General features: G+C 37.6%; 1 pseudogene; it reads right to left on the bottom strand.

Moving 5' to 3' along the window:
• Nucleotides 1-11,856: 11,856 nt before the first annotated feature.
• LOC119532998 lies at nucleotides 11,857-12,586 on the bottom strand (annotated as a pseudogene).
• Between the last annotated feature and the right edge of the window lie 4,694 nt (nucleotides 12,587-17,280).

Genomic DNA, 17,280 nt, shown 5'->3' with positions numbered 1-17,280 from the left:
AAAGGGTGGTCCTGGAGAAAGGAGAGTTTGTGCAGAGGCCCTGCAAATAATTCATTACAGTAGATTAGTCAAGTGTGAAGCAACATCATGGGGGAAGTACAGGAGAGGTGGGTGTGAGCCAGATCATTGAGGGTCATGGCTATCAGACTGAGGAGGCTGAACGTGTAACTTGTGCATGATGAGGAGCCAGTGCAGGTACAACCAGAGGGGTGATAGGCTCTTTCTGAAACACAAATCTGGTAACTTTTGTGACCATGTGGAGAATGTAGGGAAGGAGGAAGAAATTGGAAGGAGTTAAAATCCCCAAATTAAGGTGGTGACAAGTGGGAGTAGATGTGTTTTTCAAGGTGTGTAGGAAACATGACAGGACTTGATTGTTAATTAAATGAAAGGGTATATGGCTTTTATTCATTCATTCATTTATTTATTTATTTATTGGTAAAATGCTTACCATATTTTTAGTATTCTTGACATTTAATACCATTTAAAAGCATCAGATTGACTCAGAAAAGATGACAACAGGAAATTTGTAAAAATTTGTGGAAAGAAAAAACATTAGTAACTAACACTGAAAGCATGAAATCATTGGCTAAAAAGTTTTAAGTCTGGTATTTGTAATTTAGATTCATGTGTAATTTTCAGCAATTTTTATATAATAATTTAATAGATAAAATTTTAAACTAGCATTGCTGTGGTATCCATGAAATTGAATAACCTATAGGTTTAAAAATCATAATTTCTGTTCTATGCTTGAGTTTTTATTATAAAACTTTTGTCTCCCACATATAAGATGGAAGCCTATTGGCCATGGCCAAATGCCTGGATCAAAGATGTTAAAAATGACTTAATTTATGTTCTTTATCACATAATCTACTCATCAGATAAAGCCTGGCCCACCCTTTGCTGGTGACAGAAAATAGAATATTCAGGTCATTTGGAAGATCATCTATTAAAGAAGATTTGTAATCCTTACTAGTAAATAAAAAGCTATTTATAAACATAATTAAGATCTTAATTCCTTTCACAAGTACTATCCAGAATCAAAAACTCCTCTGTTTTTCACCACTTTGTAATAAAATTACTTAGCCACATTGGTTTTTAATCTTGCTTTTATGGTAAATAAATTCACTTTTCTGAAAGGCCTTCCAGCTGATTGGGAAGCATTTGTAGAATGTCTATTTGTAGAACACTATTCTGGCCATCCTGAAAAATAAACTCCTCAAGGACACTGTTATAATCCACTTGGAAAGATAAAAGAGACCTGTAAACTAATAAGTATTCAGTGGTAAGCAATTGAATAAGCATCAAGAAAAAGCAGAAAAAAAAAGATGAAAATGAGAAAAGATTTCATAGAATTGATCTTTAAACAGCATTTAGAAAGAGAAAAAAGACTTAAAAAATCAAGACATTTTTCCTTGAAATATAGAATTGTTATTTGCAATGAGTTTCCAACAGACACTTTTTTCTTTACGGAGAATATCTCCTGAATATCAAGAACAGAAAGGGACCTTATAGCATCACTTTCATTAAATAATTAGAGAGGGACTATGGGTAAAGTAGAGTTTTGGTAACAGTTCCAAGTGGATAATTTCACAGAGCCCTGAGATTTCACAGGGTTCTTATCCTTTTCTTGTGCCATAGATCCTTTTGGCAGTCTGGTAAAGCCTATGAACCCCTTCTCAAAATAATGTTTTGAAATTACTATATAAAGGAAAATATATATAGGACAATCAAAATTTGTGATAGTGTAATATATCTCTATTAACACATTACATAACAATATCTAGAGGTGGTCTAATTACCATAATACAAAATAGTGGCAAATGTAAATGACACTTTGAAATATCTGCAACAATGTAATATGGCATGATTATGTCTGATTTCCATTGGTGATGAAGCTATAGATAGGTACTGCTAATACTACTGTGGTTTATTGCCTACATTCATAATTGAAGGAACTGCTAAGTTCGTTAGCCAAAATAAGGATGTCATTTTTCATGGGTATCCTAAATTCCTTCCACAGATCACTGGGGTTAAGAAACTCTGAGGCTTAGCAATTACCTGAGAAGTCCCAGGAAGTAAAAGATCACACATTCATTTCAAGCAAAGAAACGCTGCTTTTATTTTGTTCTATGTATTGGATTTCTAAATAAGTTTTCATTTGGAATTAAAACGATTTCTGGGGGTAAATAGTGTATAATCTTAAAAATAGTTGTAAATGAAAAAAATTGATTCTCCATGTATCTTTTATTTTTTAACTTGAAACCAATTTCTTTTCTGAGCACATTAGTGTACTCTCAAGTTTAAAACCCTGGAAGTAGAGATTTGAAAATTGAAACCAGAGGGTGTCAGTAAGATTGCCCAGCAAAAATCTGTGTGAATGTTGCATGAGAAGAGAAGAGGGCCAAAGAGTGGGCAGAGGAAAAGATGCCTGCAAAGAAGACTCAGAAGGAATCGTCAAGATGGTAGGAGAGAATCCACAATGTGATGTCAGGGAAGAGAAGGGTTCCAAATGCTGTAAAGTTGTCATATACTGTGAACACAGGAAAGAATCCACTATGGCATAAGGAGGTCAGTAACCTTTCATGGCATTTTGGCAGAATGGGGAAGACTGAACAAGAAATGAAGTGGAGACTGACTGGTATATATAAGTGATTTTCAAACGTCTCTGGTGAAGCACTGGTTTCTTTAATTTCTGGTCTGTCATGGACTGACAAGATGGTCTTACTGTGCATTACTGTAACACAGCTTGTGTCAGCTGCAATGTACCCTGTGAGTTAGACAACAACCAAATAGTCTCCACTGTGATCTAAGAGAGAAATCCACTGATGATAAACTTGGATTTCATAGCCATGTCAAATTGCATAAACGTTTCTAAATACTTACTCTCATTTCTGTACTGTAGCAGATATATGGACTATGATTTCAAAAAGCTAATCTGTCAAAGAAGAGAGAGCAGCCAGTACTCTAGCGGGTCTTTTAGCATTGACAGAAGGTTTCTGTCAACATTATTTCTTGCAATTTTCTCCTCTGACTATCTCCTAAGGCTCTTCATGCCTCACATTCTTTTCATCCCCTCACTGGGATCTCCAGTACCTAAAATAGTGCTTGGTACAAACATAGCAGACATTCAAGTTAAAAGGTTGTTGAATAAATGAATGAACTTTTATGTGAACTGTGGAGGATCTAAGAGGTCATCTGTTTCCAAATTTTATGGTAGGGTATCTTGCCTCATTTAGTTTCTGGATATTTATTGTACTGCTAATCAGGGAATAATCAGGGAAACCTATTATCTTTTCAGTCTTTGAATGCATTTCCTTTGATTTCAAGGATGCTCTAACCTTTACACCTAGGGCCTATATGCTTTGAGTTATTTTTTTCAGAATTGGTAATGAGTTTGTCTCTTGCTTTGCCTTCCCTTTCTTCTTCAGGGACATGCATTAACAAAAGACTAGACAGTTTGGGGGCCATGTAACTACAGAAGAAACAACTGAGTTGATCTGCACAGAGCTCAAACCTTAAGATAATATTTAGCATAAAAGAACTCTGGTTGTTTGATAAATCTCTTCACTTTCTTGTTTCTGTAACTGAGCTGATATTCCAATGTCCCTTTTATTTTCTCATCTAAAGCATTGTTCCTGGCCCACACAGTGGAACTAGAAAATGAGAACCCTAATATAAAATGGGAGCGACATGAACAGGAGCCAAAAAAAAAAATGGAGAATTCCAGTCATTCATTCCTCAGAACTTTACTGAGTGCTTAGTTTGTGCCATGCGCATACTGTGTTTCAGGTGTATAATTTCCCTCTGGGGATGTGTAAAACTCAAGTCCAGTCAGGTGTAGCAGACCAGGCTATAGTGGGCTTTTTTCTTATGGCAGCTGGAAGGCTTTTCACAGTTGATCCACTTAAGCAGCTAAAGCATAATCTATGCTAGGTTGAGAGGTTGTTAACCATAATCAGGCATTGTTTTAACAGGTTTAAAGTAGAAGCAGGAAAATTCCGGCTATGTGTGTGTGTAAGGTTTGGGAGTGGGTTTGGGAAGGAGGTGATTAAATGGGAGCTTCCAGTACTTTTTGGAAATGAGTAGGTGGTAATTGAATTTATAGCTTAATCAATCAGGATTATTGGATTTTGCCTAATCCTGGTTTTAGGAACCTTAATTCTTTTGTCATAAATCTTGTACTCCATCTGGTCCTTTGGGTAGGAAAATCCATTACCATAGTAGAGATGATGACTTTTGAAGTGTGTGCTTGTGTGCATTTGTTCATTCATTTAAAAACCGTTTGATATAGATTCTGTGTGTGACATCCTCAAATGCCCTTAAGGAGCTTGGCCTAGAAGTGAAGAAATCTATGTCAATAATCATAACACAAGGTGGAAAGTGTTCAGTGCCACATTGATTTGTAATTCCATCAGCCTAACTGTAAATAGCTCAGGGCTGTTCAGAAATACCATATGAATAGAAGGAAAGGTCCACTTAGGTCACAAAGACAAATTGTGATCTTTTTGATCCTTGTTGTGTCAAATAAGCTAGAAAAGTTTGTTGAATATAAAATAAATAATATCACTTTGGCATAAAATACTATGTCAAAATTAGAAGTGTATTTTTTAACATTTCTTTTTCTCAGATGCAGTTACATAATTCTTAAAACACCTTGTATAAATGCATAGTACACCAAAAAAGATACATCTACACAGGCAGACAAAATTATATGATAGGAAATCCTGGCTTTTAGAGTCAGATGTGTCATCAGAATGTCCACTCCTACTGTTTGCCAAATGTACAACATTGGGCAAATTATTAATGTTTCTGGGTTTCAGAGTTCTCTTCTGTAAAATGGAAATAATACAACCTCTAGGGTTGTTGGATAATCAATGATAGCAGTTAACATTTACTTTGGGCACTTAACATAGTTTATCTCGTTTTATCCCCCCAAACAACCCTAGCAATAGTGCTACTATTACTTCTCCATTTAAAAATTTAAAACCTGTGGCTTAGAGGTTAAATAACTTGCCCAATGTCACATGTCTACAAAACTGGTAGAGACAGGATCCAAACCCAGGCAGTCTCTCTGGGGTCATCATTCTCTGTTTTTTTGTTTTGTTTTGTTTTGTTTTTGCTTTCTGTTTTCAGCTTTATTAAGATGTAATTCCACATGCCATTCAGTTTTCATCCATTTAAAGTGTAAAATTTATTGGTTTTAAGTATATTTATAGGGAAGTGTAAACATCACCACAATCTAATTTTAAAACATTTTGCCTCTCCTAAAAGAAACCCTGTACTCCAGCCTTCACCCCTGTACTTCCATCCCTCAGCAACCACTAAACTATTTTTTGTCTCTATTGATTTGCCTAGTGTGAATATTTTATATAAATGGAATTGTAAAATATGCGGTCTTTTGTTACTGGCTTCTTTTACTTAGCATAATGTTTTCAAGGTTCATCCATGCTGTAGCATGTATCAGAACTGCATTCTCTCTATTATTGCCGAATTGTGTGGATATGCTACATTTTGTTTATTCATTCATCAGTTGCTGGACTTGGGGGTTGTTTCCACTTTTTGACTATTGTGAATAATGTGTCTCTGAACACCTTTGTACAAGTTTTTGTGTCAACATATGTTTTCATTTTTCTTGAGTATATACCTAGTAGTGGAACTGCTGAGTCATATGGTAACTCTGTGTTTAACATTCTGAGGACAGTCATTCACATGTGTGAGTAAATACCCTCCATCTAGATTCAATAATTAATATTTTGCCATTTACTTCATCTCTTTCTCTGATTTCATTTTTTAGATCCAGTCCTCTTAACTACTACTTTATATTGGTCCCCAACTAAATGAGTGAACATAGATAAAATAGTTAGTGTAATGCCTGGCCAAAATAGCTCTTCAACAAATGCAAATTCCCTTGTTGCTTTAATACTTAGAAACGTTATGTAGGACCTGGGTCAGCACTACATCAAGATAAGAGACATGAGGTCTAAATAAAAATTTGTGGACCTCACTTTCCTCAGTGTTCCCAGAGCAAGTTCAGTGGAACCAGGTAGGTGGCTTCCAAACCAGTGATCCAGCTGTCCAATTTCTTGTTGATTTCATTAGTTATTAACATGAAGAGCAAAATGGATTTTATGAATAGGTAAAGTAACAGAAAAGAAAATAGACAAGATCCAAACCATCCCAACTATTTTTTGTAAGGTGGCAGGAACTTCAGCTTGTACAATATGCAAACAAGCCTGTCAAAATAAGAAATCCTATAAACTAATACAGGCTTTTTCACATCCCCACACTTTGTGTGTAAAAGAGGACTTAGTATGAGTGGAGATGGGGAAGGAGTTGTGAAAGAGAATTGACCAAAACTGAAGTTTTACTTAAAATGCCAATGCAGAGGGTAGTACCTTCCTGGAAAATAATCTAGAATCATGAAAAGTAGAGCAGTACATGATCAGTAGATTGTTTAGAAGAATCAATCATAACATTGCATCCTTGGGGAACAATTTTTACTCCAGTGAAAGCCACATGCTTCCGAAGAAGCTATTGAACTTACTGGAATTTTTATGAATTCCAGACTTGCCAACCATAATTTTCACACATCAGAACTTTATAGCCACTTCTTATCCAGAGATGTCCTGTAGTAGAGGTTTTCTCCACACATCTGAGATAAATTGAGGGTGACTGTTACTACAGTTGGTCTTGGGAATACCAGGTCTGTCACCCACTGAGCCATATCAGAGGTTGTGAATCCTGGCTGTGCATCCAAGGGAGCTATAGAGCTTTTTAAAGTACTGGGTTTGGATCTCTTGTATTTGAGACCAGTTACCAGCATTTCTAAAAACTTAGTAATTATCTGATAAATGAATGTTAAATGAATGCAAAGCCAGAGTTGAAAACCATCAGCCTAAATTTCTGGCCTCCAGGCAGGGACCATTGAGCCTATCTCCTTCCTCTTTCTATCGAGTTCAATCAGGGGGTAGTCTGTAGCTTGTTTGCTAATGTGAACTCCTTTTTGCCAGTTTGAACTAGTAATATGCTACCTAAAGGAACTGTATCTGTTTTTTTGTTTTGTTATGTTTTGTTTTGTTTTGTTTTGTTGCCATGACTGAGTTATCCTATAGTATTATAGGTTAATTTTTACATAGCCATAATACGATTATTACACGTAACAAAATTAACAATATAATTGAATACCAGATCTATATTCAAATTTCCCTACTTGTCCCCCAAAATGCCTTTTTACATTTAGTGTGTTCAAACTAGGGTCCAGCAGTTGCATTTGATTTTTATTCTTCTTAAGTCTTTTTAACCTAGAACAATCTCCAACAGAATTTTTTTATTTTTATTTTTTAATGCCATTGACTTGTTGAAGAAAGTGAATTAGTTTGTCCTGTTGAATGTCTCATCCTTCTAGGTTTGTCCGGTGGTTTCCTTATGGTATCATTTCTCTAGTTCCTCTATCCTCTGTACTTCCTGTAAACTGAGAATTAGATCTAAAAAGGTTGGTTAGAATCAAGTTAAACATTTTTGGTAAGAATATTTCATAGGGAAAGAAAAAAGAATACTTCATAGGTGATGCTGTGTCCTTGCTGTATCTCTACAGGTGCGCACACTATCTGGTTCCCCACAACAGTGAAACCAGGGTTGATCAGTGCTGTCAGATGGTTTACATCAGATCCCTCCCATTATAAAGTTACATTCTCCCCCTACAACCAGTCAGCTAATCTGTGGGGTGATATTTTGGTCCTTCTGTTTACCCCTACCATGTGTGCCATGCCCATGAAAGTTTAAGGGAAAGCAGAATAAATAAAAAATTCTCTTTGCTTGTGTGGTTTGAATCAGTGGATTGAAATCCTTCAAAGTATGTTCTCCAATCACAATGGAGTAAAATTAGAAACTAATGACAAAGAAATTTGGGAAATTCACATATATGTGGAAATTAACATGTTCCTAAATTTTTAATTTTCAGTTAAACAGATGTGAAAATTGGTTCTTTAATTTAAAAAAAAAATTGCTAACCCACCCTCATGAGAGTTCCCCCTCCACCAAACTTGCTTCTCTGCCAGGTTTCCTTATGCAGAGACTGTGCTTCCAGTTAGGCAAGCCAGAAACCAGGCGGCGTCCTGACACCTTCTCCCTCACCCCTCTTAACCAATAAATCACCAGTCCTCAAGATTTTATTTTCTAAAATCTCTCTCATATTTGTTCACTTCTTCCCTTCCCACCTGGGCCAGGCCACCATCATCTCTCACTAGGATACTGTTAAAGTACCTCGCAGTCTTGCCCTGTCCTGCACACTGTCCTCCACACTGCAGCCAGAGGAATCTTTCCCAAACTCAGATCTCATCCAGTTTATATCCTTCAATTGCTTTTCATTTTAGGATAAAGATCAAGATCTTTAATGTGGTCTGCATGGCCTAATCTCCCTTTATGCTCCCCCTCCCCCAGCTCCTACACCCTCTTGCTTTCTAGGCTACAGCTTCAACAGCTACACTGACCGTTCCTCAAATGCCCTGTGCTGCTTCCTGTCACAAGGCCTTCACATTTACTGTTCCCACTGCCTAGAATGCCCTTGTCCTGTCTCTTTGCTCAGCTAACTCCTACTTTTCACTCAGATCTGAAGCCCAGTATCACTTCCTCAGAGTGATCTTCCATAATCCCCCAGATGAGGGCAGCTCTCTCTGGTGGTGTGTGCTGTCAGCATCACGTACCTTCCCTTTTTATCACAGTTAGTATTTATGATTTTTTTTATTTGATCAGTGGATGCATGTTTATCTCCCTCACTAGATGATGAACTCCATGAAGGATGGGACCGTGCTTCTTTTGCTCACCATTTTATATCTAGCACACTAGCTGGCACATAGTAGAAACAATTAATATTTGATCACTCTTAGAACAAAAATGTATGTAGTAGATGTTCACCACAGTTTTATTTATGATAGAAAACAATGAACCTATATGAAGGTTAAATTATAGAAAATTCACATCATGAAATATGTAGGCATTAAAAATCATGTTTCCAAGTCATATTTAATTATGAGAAAGCATTCATTATGTAATGTTAGATTAAAAAACATGATTATGGATATGCAGCCTATTTATGTATCATTTCCACATACTTTTTAAAGTAGAATTAATTCTGTGTGGTTTTGTTGCCTGCTTTTCACTTTAATATTATATGCAAATATGTGTATTATATATGTAAAAGGTATATATACAGAAAAAAAGGCTGGAAGACAGTGTTACTGGTGATTTCCTTTCTTACATGATTCAGAAGATTTTTATTTTCTTCAGATTTTCTGTATTTTCTGATTTTTTTTTAACAATAGATTCAAATGTTTTTATAATTAGGAGGCAGTTGTATTTAAGAATACATACTTTTGTCATTAACTAGATCTAAGTTCCGGTCCCAGTTCTGCCTCTGCCTCCTATTAGCTGAGTAAAATGGGCAAGTTACTTATCCTCCCCTAAGGCTCAGCATAATATCTACCCATAAGGTTGTTGCAAGGAGCAAATGATATAATGCATGTGTTTTAGTTTCCTGGGCTGCTCAAGCAAATGCCATGCAATGGTTGGTTTAAACAATGGGAATTTATTAGCTCACAGTTTTGAAGCTAAGAGAAAGTCCAAATCAAGGTGTCATCAAGGCTATACTATCTTCCCAAAGACTGACATTCCGGCTGCCGGCGATTCTTGGTCCTTTTAGTTCATGTGTCACATGGCAATGCACATGGCAGCCTCTCCTGGCCTCCCCATTCTCTACCGGGTTCCAGTGAAATTCAGCTTCTTGCTTCCCATGGTTTTTCTTTCCTGTCTGAATTTCATTCTACTTGTAAAGGACTCCAGTAATAGGATTAAGACCCATCCCGGATGAGGCAGGCTACATTCTGCCTGAAGTAACCTCATCAAAAAGTCCTACTTTACAATGGGTTCAAACCCACAGGAATGGATTAAGTTTAAGAACATGCTTTTCTGGGGTACATACAGCTCTAAACTAGCACAGCATGTAAATCACTTAGTATAATGTCTGGCATATCAATAAGCAGCAGCTCTTGTTATGGATTTTGATCTGATGAAAATGTCATTTAAAAAGCTTTCCTTGGGAAAGAAAAACATAAAAAACAAAATCTTTATCTTGTTTCTATTATATTTTCTTAAAAAAAAAAAAAAGGGCTTAAAGTCACACTCAGAACACTGAAAATCCCTAAGGTTGTCAGTTTAAAGAGAGGTGAGAAAGCAGGCATTAAGTGGACTTACACACTCTGCAGCTGCTGTAGGACCAGCCCTCCAGAACTGTTAAATACAGTGAATTTGAGCAGGAAATAATTTAGTCAAACTGATTTGTGTAAAAAAAACATAATGACCAGCGTTGGAATCCCAGATAACCCTCTACTTGGTGGACACAGACTTACAGTACTTCGGCTTCTCCATAATAGATTGGCAAAGTAGTTCCAAAACTCGGTTGACGATTTTGTTAGCTATCCTGAGTTTTCATGTCATGTTCCAGTCAGGTCTGTGTGGAGTCAGGTAGGCTTTGTAATAATTGTTAGGTTTTCTCTAGTGTAAAAACCTGGTTTGAATCCCAGTTCCACCACTTACCAGCTTTGGGTTAAAACCTAACCACTCTTGCACTTCATTTTCTCATTTGTAGATGGGGATGATAATTCCCACCTTCCTCCCTATGAGGCTGTAAAGATTGCATGAGATGATGTATGTAAAAGTCTAGAACAAAGCCTGGCAAACGGCAGGATCATCGTGTTACTTCCCGCCTCCTATGTCGACCCAATCCGAGAGGATCAAGCAAATTATTCCTATGTCTGAACATAATTTCTGCAGAGATACCAGCCCATTTTCATCACAGGCTTATGTCCAGTGAACAGAACTCTGTGCCAAGGAGTGGAGGCATTCAGAGAGGGCATTGACACAACCCTGCCTTTGGGAAGCAGAATTCCTAACCAGCCCTTCCATCCACTAGAACAGTTCAGACTGTCAATGGAGGTTTTAAATAGACAATGATCACATCTGCTTTCTTGAATGATTATACCTCTAAAGTTTCTAAATATAAACTTAAATAGAAATATGAGCCATAATCCTCCCCACTTCATAGACACCCCCAGTGTCCTTGAATTCAAAGAATGATTTTCCCCATCTGTCGTGGCTTTTTCTTCCCAACTTTTTATTTTGAAAAATTTCAAACTAACAGAAAAGTTGTAAGTAGTTCAAACAACACCCATATACTGTTCATTTAACTTATCATTAAGTGTTGCCGCATTTGCCTTCTCTATCTTTTTAATTTTTTCCCTAACCATTTAAGGGTTAATTATAGACACTGTGACACTTCACCCCTAAATACTTCAGCTTATATCTCCAAAGAACAAGAATATTCCTCCTACATAACCATAAAATAATTATCTCACTCAGAAAATGTAACATTCATTCTATAGTATTATCTAACATCCAGTCCGTATTCAAATTTTCCCAGTTGTCCTAATAATATCCTTTGTAGTTTTGTGTTGTTTTTTTTTTAGCCACACCAACCTGCTATCACTTTATTCTTTTGTTTACACATTCTCTTGCTCCCACATGATGTGAACTCAGCAGTCCTGCTCAGAGCTGTGTGCTGTATCTGTATGTTTCCCTTTCTCTTTTCCTCCACCCCCAACTCAGTGAGGCATTTTGTCCAGCTGTTGCTGATAAGAGAGCAGAAGCACAGATGTAGGATTGAGATGACTGCCCCCACCCCTCTCTTCTCCCAACTATACGAGAGCAGTCCTAGATAGAATGGATAGAGATTACAGTGAGAGACAGGAGCCTCTATCCAAGGCACAGGGGCCCATCTTTCCAACATGGCCACTGGTCTCTTCAGATTTGGGTAGTGTGCTGGCCAGGAACTAGCGGCTGCCATGCTGCTGAAGAATTTCTGGGGCTTTCTGGGATGCTGAGTTGGTTCTGTACAGCAAGGGCCACACTGTCACCTTTCTGGAACACCATGTCTCAAGGGCCTTCCCCAAACATTATGGCATATAGCACACAGGCTAGGGACCAGATTATCATGGTTCTGCATGGAGAAGAGCTCTGGGGCCCTGTAGGAGCTGGTGCATCAATGGACTGCCCAGTTATGCAAGTCCAGGGCCTGGCAGGAGCCTTCCGTGGGCATGTATGCTTGATATATAGTACCCAAGTCCAGCTGCCCTCATCTCCAAACAAGATGTTGGTGGGCTTCAGGTCCATCCCTGTGGGCAGAACCCTTGGCTTGAATGGCTTCAAGGTCTCTGCAGATACCCAGCAGCAGCAACAGGATTTGATCCTCGGTCAAGAGGTCACTTTTGTCCTCCAGCCTTTCTATTTAGCATTCCACAACATACCTCTTTGGAAGAAAGGTGGCAGCAGCCAGGCTTTGTGTTTAGAGCCCCATTCCCTCAGACAATAAGCTACAAGGCAAAGGATGTCGGGTGATGGAAAAAGTGATGCATGTCTGCTTCTCGCTGGGCCTGTGACACAGGACTTGCCCTCCCCCAATTTCTGAATAAATAGTAGTGCTTATTGCCAATGATGACAATTCCTGAGAGCAGACACATAGTGCATGGCTCATGTGCCTTAGTCATCCTTCTCAAGGATGGTCTGAGGCTGCCAAAGGGTTCATCCAGGGCCCAGCAGATCACTCTGCCTTGGGTGGGAGAGAAGCGCCTATAGTATTTTTTTTTCTTTCTTTTTTAAGTCCAGGATCCAAAAAGAAAAAAGAAAAAAAATCATACATTGCATTTAATTTCATGTCTCACTTAGTCACCTGTGAAACTCAGCCCTTCTTCCTTTGGAGCTATAGCTTTTGTTTCCCTCTAAATTTTTATTTGCATACAAATGGTCTCATAACTAAATGCTGTCCCCAGCAATTTTTCATAGTCAGTTTTGATCCATTTACTTTTTTTAACAAGGTGGTGTGTACTGAATATAGATAGTCCCACTAGTTTTTTCAGTTTTTAGCATTAAACAAGATTTAAATAGAGTAGTAAATGTTAACAACATATACACAATAACAGGTCTGGGCAGGGAAGGAATGGGGCATTTAATTCACATTAAATTCAAAGGAATGACAGAATATCCAGGTGTCAAGATCAATGATTTTGATTGGAGATGGGATTCTGAATCTCTCCCTAGGTAAGGACTCAATCAGTGTATCTCAGAGTCACAAACAGAGAGGAGAGAGGGGAAGCCACAGAGTGGGGGAATTTTCCCAGAGGAGGGAATGTACTGTGAGAAGGGCCAAGTCTGAACCTTGGGAGAGTTCCAGGCCAGAGGAGAAGCAGCAGGGCCTGCTGGAGGGCTAGAAAAACCAGGGGAGTGGGATGTGCTAGGAAGCAAGGAAGAAAAGTGGGATATACAGGTAACGAGGAAGAAATAATGAATTCCACCTCTGAGCTTCTTTTGGTTTTTAATTCAAGAGACAAATTAATTCTCAAAACTGGGTCAGGAAAGCAGGCCTGAGACCTGGAGCTTTGACAGCTGGAGTCAGATCAGGTAACCTTCTGGAGGCCAGGCTGAAGGTGCAAAGCCCCAGACCTCAGATCTTCTGAGATAAGACTCCTTTAGGTAAGGAAACCAGAGCTATGGGGGACCCGAGGGCGGAAAAAAAATCCAAGAATAATCATCAGGGAAGGTTACTGAGGAGACCATAGGGAACAAACGGGAACAAAAGCCAATTCAGTTGGGATGGCCAGGGAACAAATGGAAAGAATGTGTCCTTGACAACATTGAGCCACTGAATTAATCAACTCCCAAACCGCTCACCTCTGGACTTTTTATTATGTAAAATAATAAATTTTCTTACTATTAAAAAAAAGAGAGAGGGATAGCATAGCTTGGTGAATTAACAAACTCCTGAAAATATATATTTACCAAAAAAATCTTAAAAGCCAATGGAATGAAGTAAAAATATCAAATAGACGAGCATAACATAGTCACAACAAGTGCAGCATATCCACTCAACTTGTTAAATGGAACTTATACATATCATTTAATTAAAAGTTTGTGATGAACAAGCATATCAGTCAGTGACCCAGATATTTTAAAGGATTAGAGAGAAAGCTAAAAAGGCAGACAAAAGTAAAATCTATGTAAGACAAGAAACCTCATGTATCTCTATCCAATCTCTCTCACAATCTCTCTCACTCTCTCTCTCCCTCTCTCACTTTCTCCTCTCTCTCTCAATCTGTCATCTATCTATCTATCTATCATCTATCTATCTCAATCTCTCTCTCTCTCTGTATTTATCTTTTTTATTTTTTGCCTAACCATTTAAGGATTAATTACAGACACTGTGACACTTCACCCCTAAATACTTCAGCTTATATCTCCAAAGAACAAGAACATTCCTTCTACATAACCATAAAATAATTATCTCACTTAGAAAATGTAACATTCATACAGTAGTATTATCTCTAATCTCTCTCTCTCTTTCTTTTTCTCTCCCTCCCTCCTCCCTCCTCTCTCTCTCCCCATATGCATAAAATTTGCCCCACTGAGGAGGCATTGATGAATTCGTGGATATTCCTGATTATTCAGATGGTCTGAGCAAAGGGAACTAGGTTGCCAACTGTTGAATGGTTTGGAGGTTTGAGGTGCTCTTGCCAACTAGCAAGGGAATTTTTGCTAGAATAACTAGAATAAGTGGAGCTTTCACAGTGTACCAGTTTTATTAAGGTTTCAAAACAATGTGAGTAACAGAGTAGGGGAAGTGTTCCCATTGTCTTGTGTTTCTGTGGTAAACTCTTCTCACCAGATACTGAATCATCAGTGTCAGATTATTAAACCCTGATTCATGTCTTAGACATTAACCCCACAGCACTTCAGTTTATCAGTACAAACCTTATTCTAGAGTCTTTAAAGAACCATAAATGAATTCTACAGGCTCTCATTTACAAATCAAATTCTCAAATTTTAAAACTTTTTTTCCTTCACTTTATTAGCAAAACGGTCTGTGCCAGAGTTATGGAGAAGGAAGGGCAAAGCATATTTTTACTCTCAAATTAATGATATAACTGTTTAATTGAAATATCCATATTTCATTTAGAGACTGTAGTATTGATTACTTCTTTCCTATTCTTCAAATCCTTTAATTCTTAAGGGGGTGGGGGATACTAATAGCCACAAATTTCCAACATAGTATTCCCTAAATGGTGTCAAATGACTAAGAATGAAGTTGGTGACTCGATGATTTATTCAGTCACTTAGCCATCATTGTCCCATCTAGGGAAACAATAAGAGGTTTTTTGTGTTTCTGTGTGTGGGGACGAAGAGAAGAAAATAGCCATATAATGAAACCTCAGTTGTCTTTTCTCCTCTCTCAAAAGAGGGCTTTATCTTCTAATTACTATAAATATATTACAAAAATAGGATATACAGTGCATTGTAGCTCTTTCTACGTTGTTTTTTCATATTTGCCTAGAAAGATTCTTTTTCTTCCTCTATAACAAAGAAAGAGTAATGCATGAATTCATCCTAATCATAAAATTATAAAACATTACAGAAATATTGAGAGTAAAAATCAAAGTCTCCCTTCCCTGATCTTATCCACCTGTCCTCTCCTACCTTCTAGTTCCTACAAAGAGGTTCTTCTTTTTTTTAACCACTGTTCTGGTTTGGGGCAGTTTTGTAACTACAGAAGGCATATTGCAAGCAACAGGCAAATTCCAAAATATGGAAAATCAGGAACCACTGAAGATGAACCCAAACTATGGAGTGCAGTCCCCAAAAGTGCCAAGGAAAATCATGGCAGATTGTCTAAATACAGATTAGAGGAGCTACCCTGGAAAAAAAAAGGCACATGGAGCTGGAAATACCTGGGTTTGCTTCTACTCCTGTCACTAGCCAGCTGGATGCCCTTGGGAAACTTTAATTGCCCCAGCCAACGTAGGCATAATGATAGGAACACAAAATGAGAACAAGCAGGCAAAGCACCAGGCAAGTGCCTGATGTAAGCTGGCTCTTCAACAAATATCAGCTTTCCTCCCATATCCAGAGGAACTTTGCTATACCTGAAGCATATATGTGTTTATTCCTTTCGAAGTTTTAGCCATGTCTGGGTGTTGTGGGGAAATGGTAACCCTATATCGTACACTGTTTATTATAAACGATGAAAAAGAACATGCTTTTGGCTCTCCTGCCAGGCTGCTCAGACCTTGTCAGTGTTTTACAGGGTTAATTAAAGGCTGATGCAAAAATACATCTGCATTGCATTTGTGTTCCGGCAGAGTGCTCACAATTAAGAAATCTTGATAATCTTGGATATGTTATTTACCGGAATCATGTATCATTGAGTGACTTGTTCAAAGAACAAGCTGAACAATAAGAGAACACTGATGCAAGAACATTTTTTATTTTTTTAAATTATTTGTGAAATATTAACATGGCTATTTGGGAGTTCAGAAGCTTTAGTGCAACGAATCAAGTTTTTTCTACCTAGAAAAGTATTCTGCAGTAATCCAACAGGCAAGCTCAAAATAAGGTAAAAGTATGTTATCGGAGTTTAGAAGAATCAAGATTAAAGCATATTCCAGTGAGTTCTAGAGGAAGCCCCGTGCATTTTCTGCAGTTCATAAAGCCTAGAGTGCCCTCTACTGGTTACTTTTCAAAAAGTCATGCAGCAAATTCAAGGTTTTACAGAGGACTCAAATTTTTGAAATCACACCAGAAATATAACCTTTTATTTCCTGTAATTTCCCTTTCAAGTGACCTTCTTCTAAGTTTTATTGTCTAAAAGAGAGATCATTGACTCTTTTTGGGTGCCAATTTGACTCCTTAATCAGAAGTCTGTCTGTGATCATATTTTAAATGAAATAAGTTATGTCTGCTGGATCCCAGATTTAAAGTAATCAGCATTTCAGAAGACAGTTAAATGAAATAAAGTGGCCCCAAATATTTGACTATGTTTTTAAAATATGTTTTTAAAATATCTTGTTGAGGGTACACAGGATCTTTCTGTACTAGTTTTGCAACTCCTGTGAGTCTACATACAACTATTTCAAAATAAAAAACTTTTTAAAAAATCTTGTGACTTTACTTTGTAGTTTTAACTCATTTAATCTTCCTTTGAGCTTATCCAACCAGAAATAAAAGAAAATGCCAAAGACAATGATAGAAAAATATGCATCACTGGAAATTTGTATTTTCTATTATTTTTTCTTTCCCTACTTCTCCTCTTACTGGCAGCCTCTAGCTCTTCCTGCTAATCTTCCAAGGACCTCCAAGTACTCAGAAAGACCAGATGTGCTGCCATTCATTAAGCATCAG

This window comes from Choloepus didactylus, chromosome 4, assembly GCF_015220235.1.
Source record: "Choloepus didactylus isolate mChoDid1 chromosome 4, mChoDid1.pri, whole genome shotgun sequence".
Classification (NCBI taxonomy): domain Eukaryota; kingdom Metazoa; phylum Chordata; class Mammalia; order Pilosa; family Megalonychidae; genus Choloepus; species Choloepus didactylus.
Note: the sequence above shows the minus strand (reverse complement) of the source record. Positions and strands in the feature narration are given on the sequence as shown.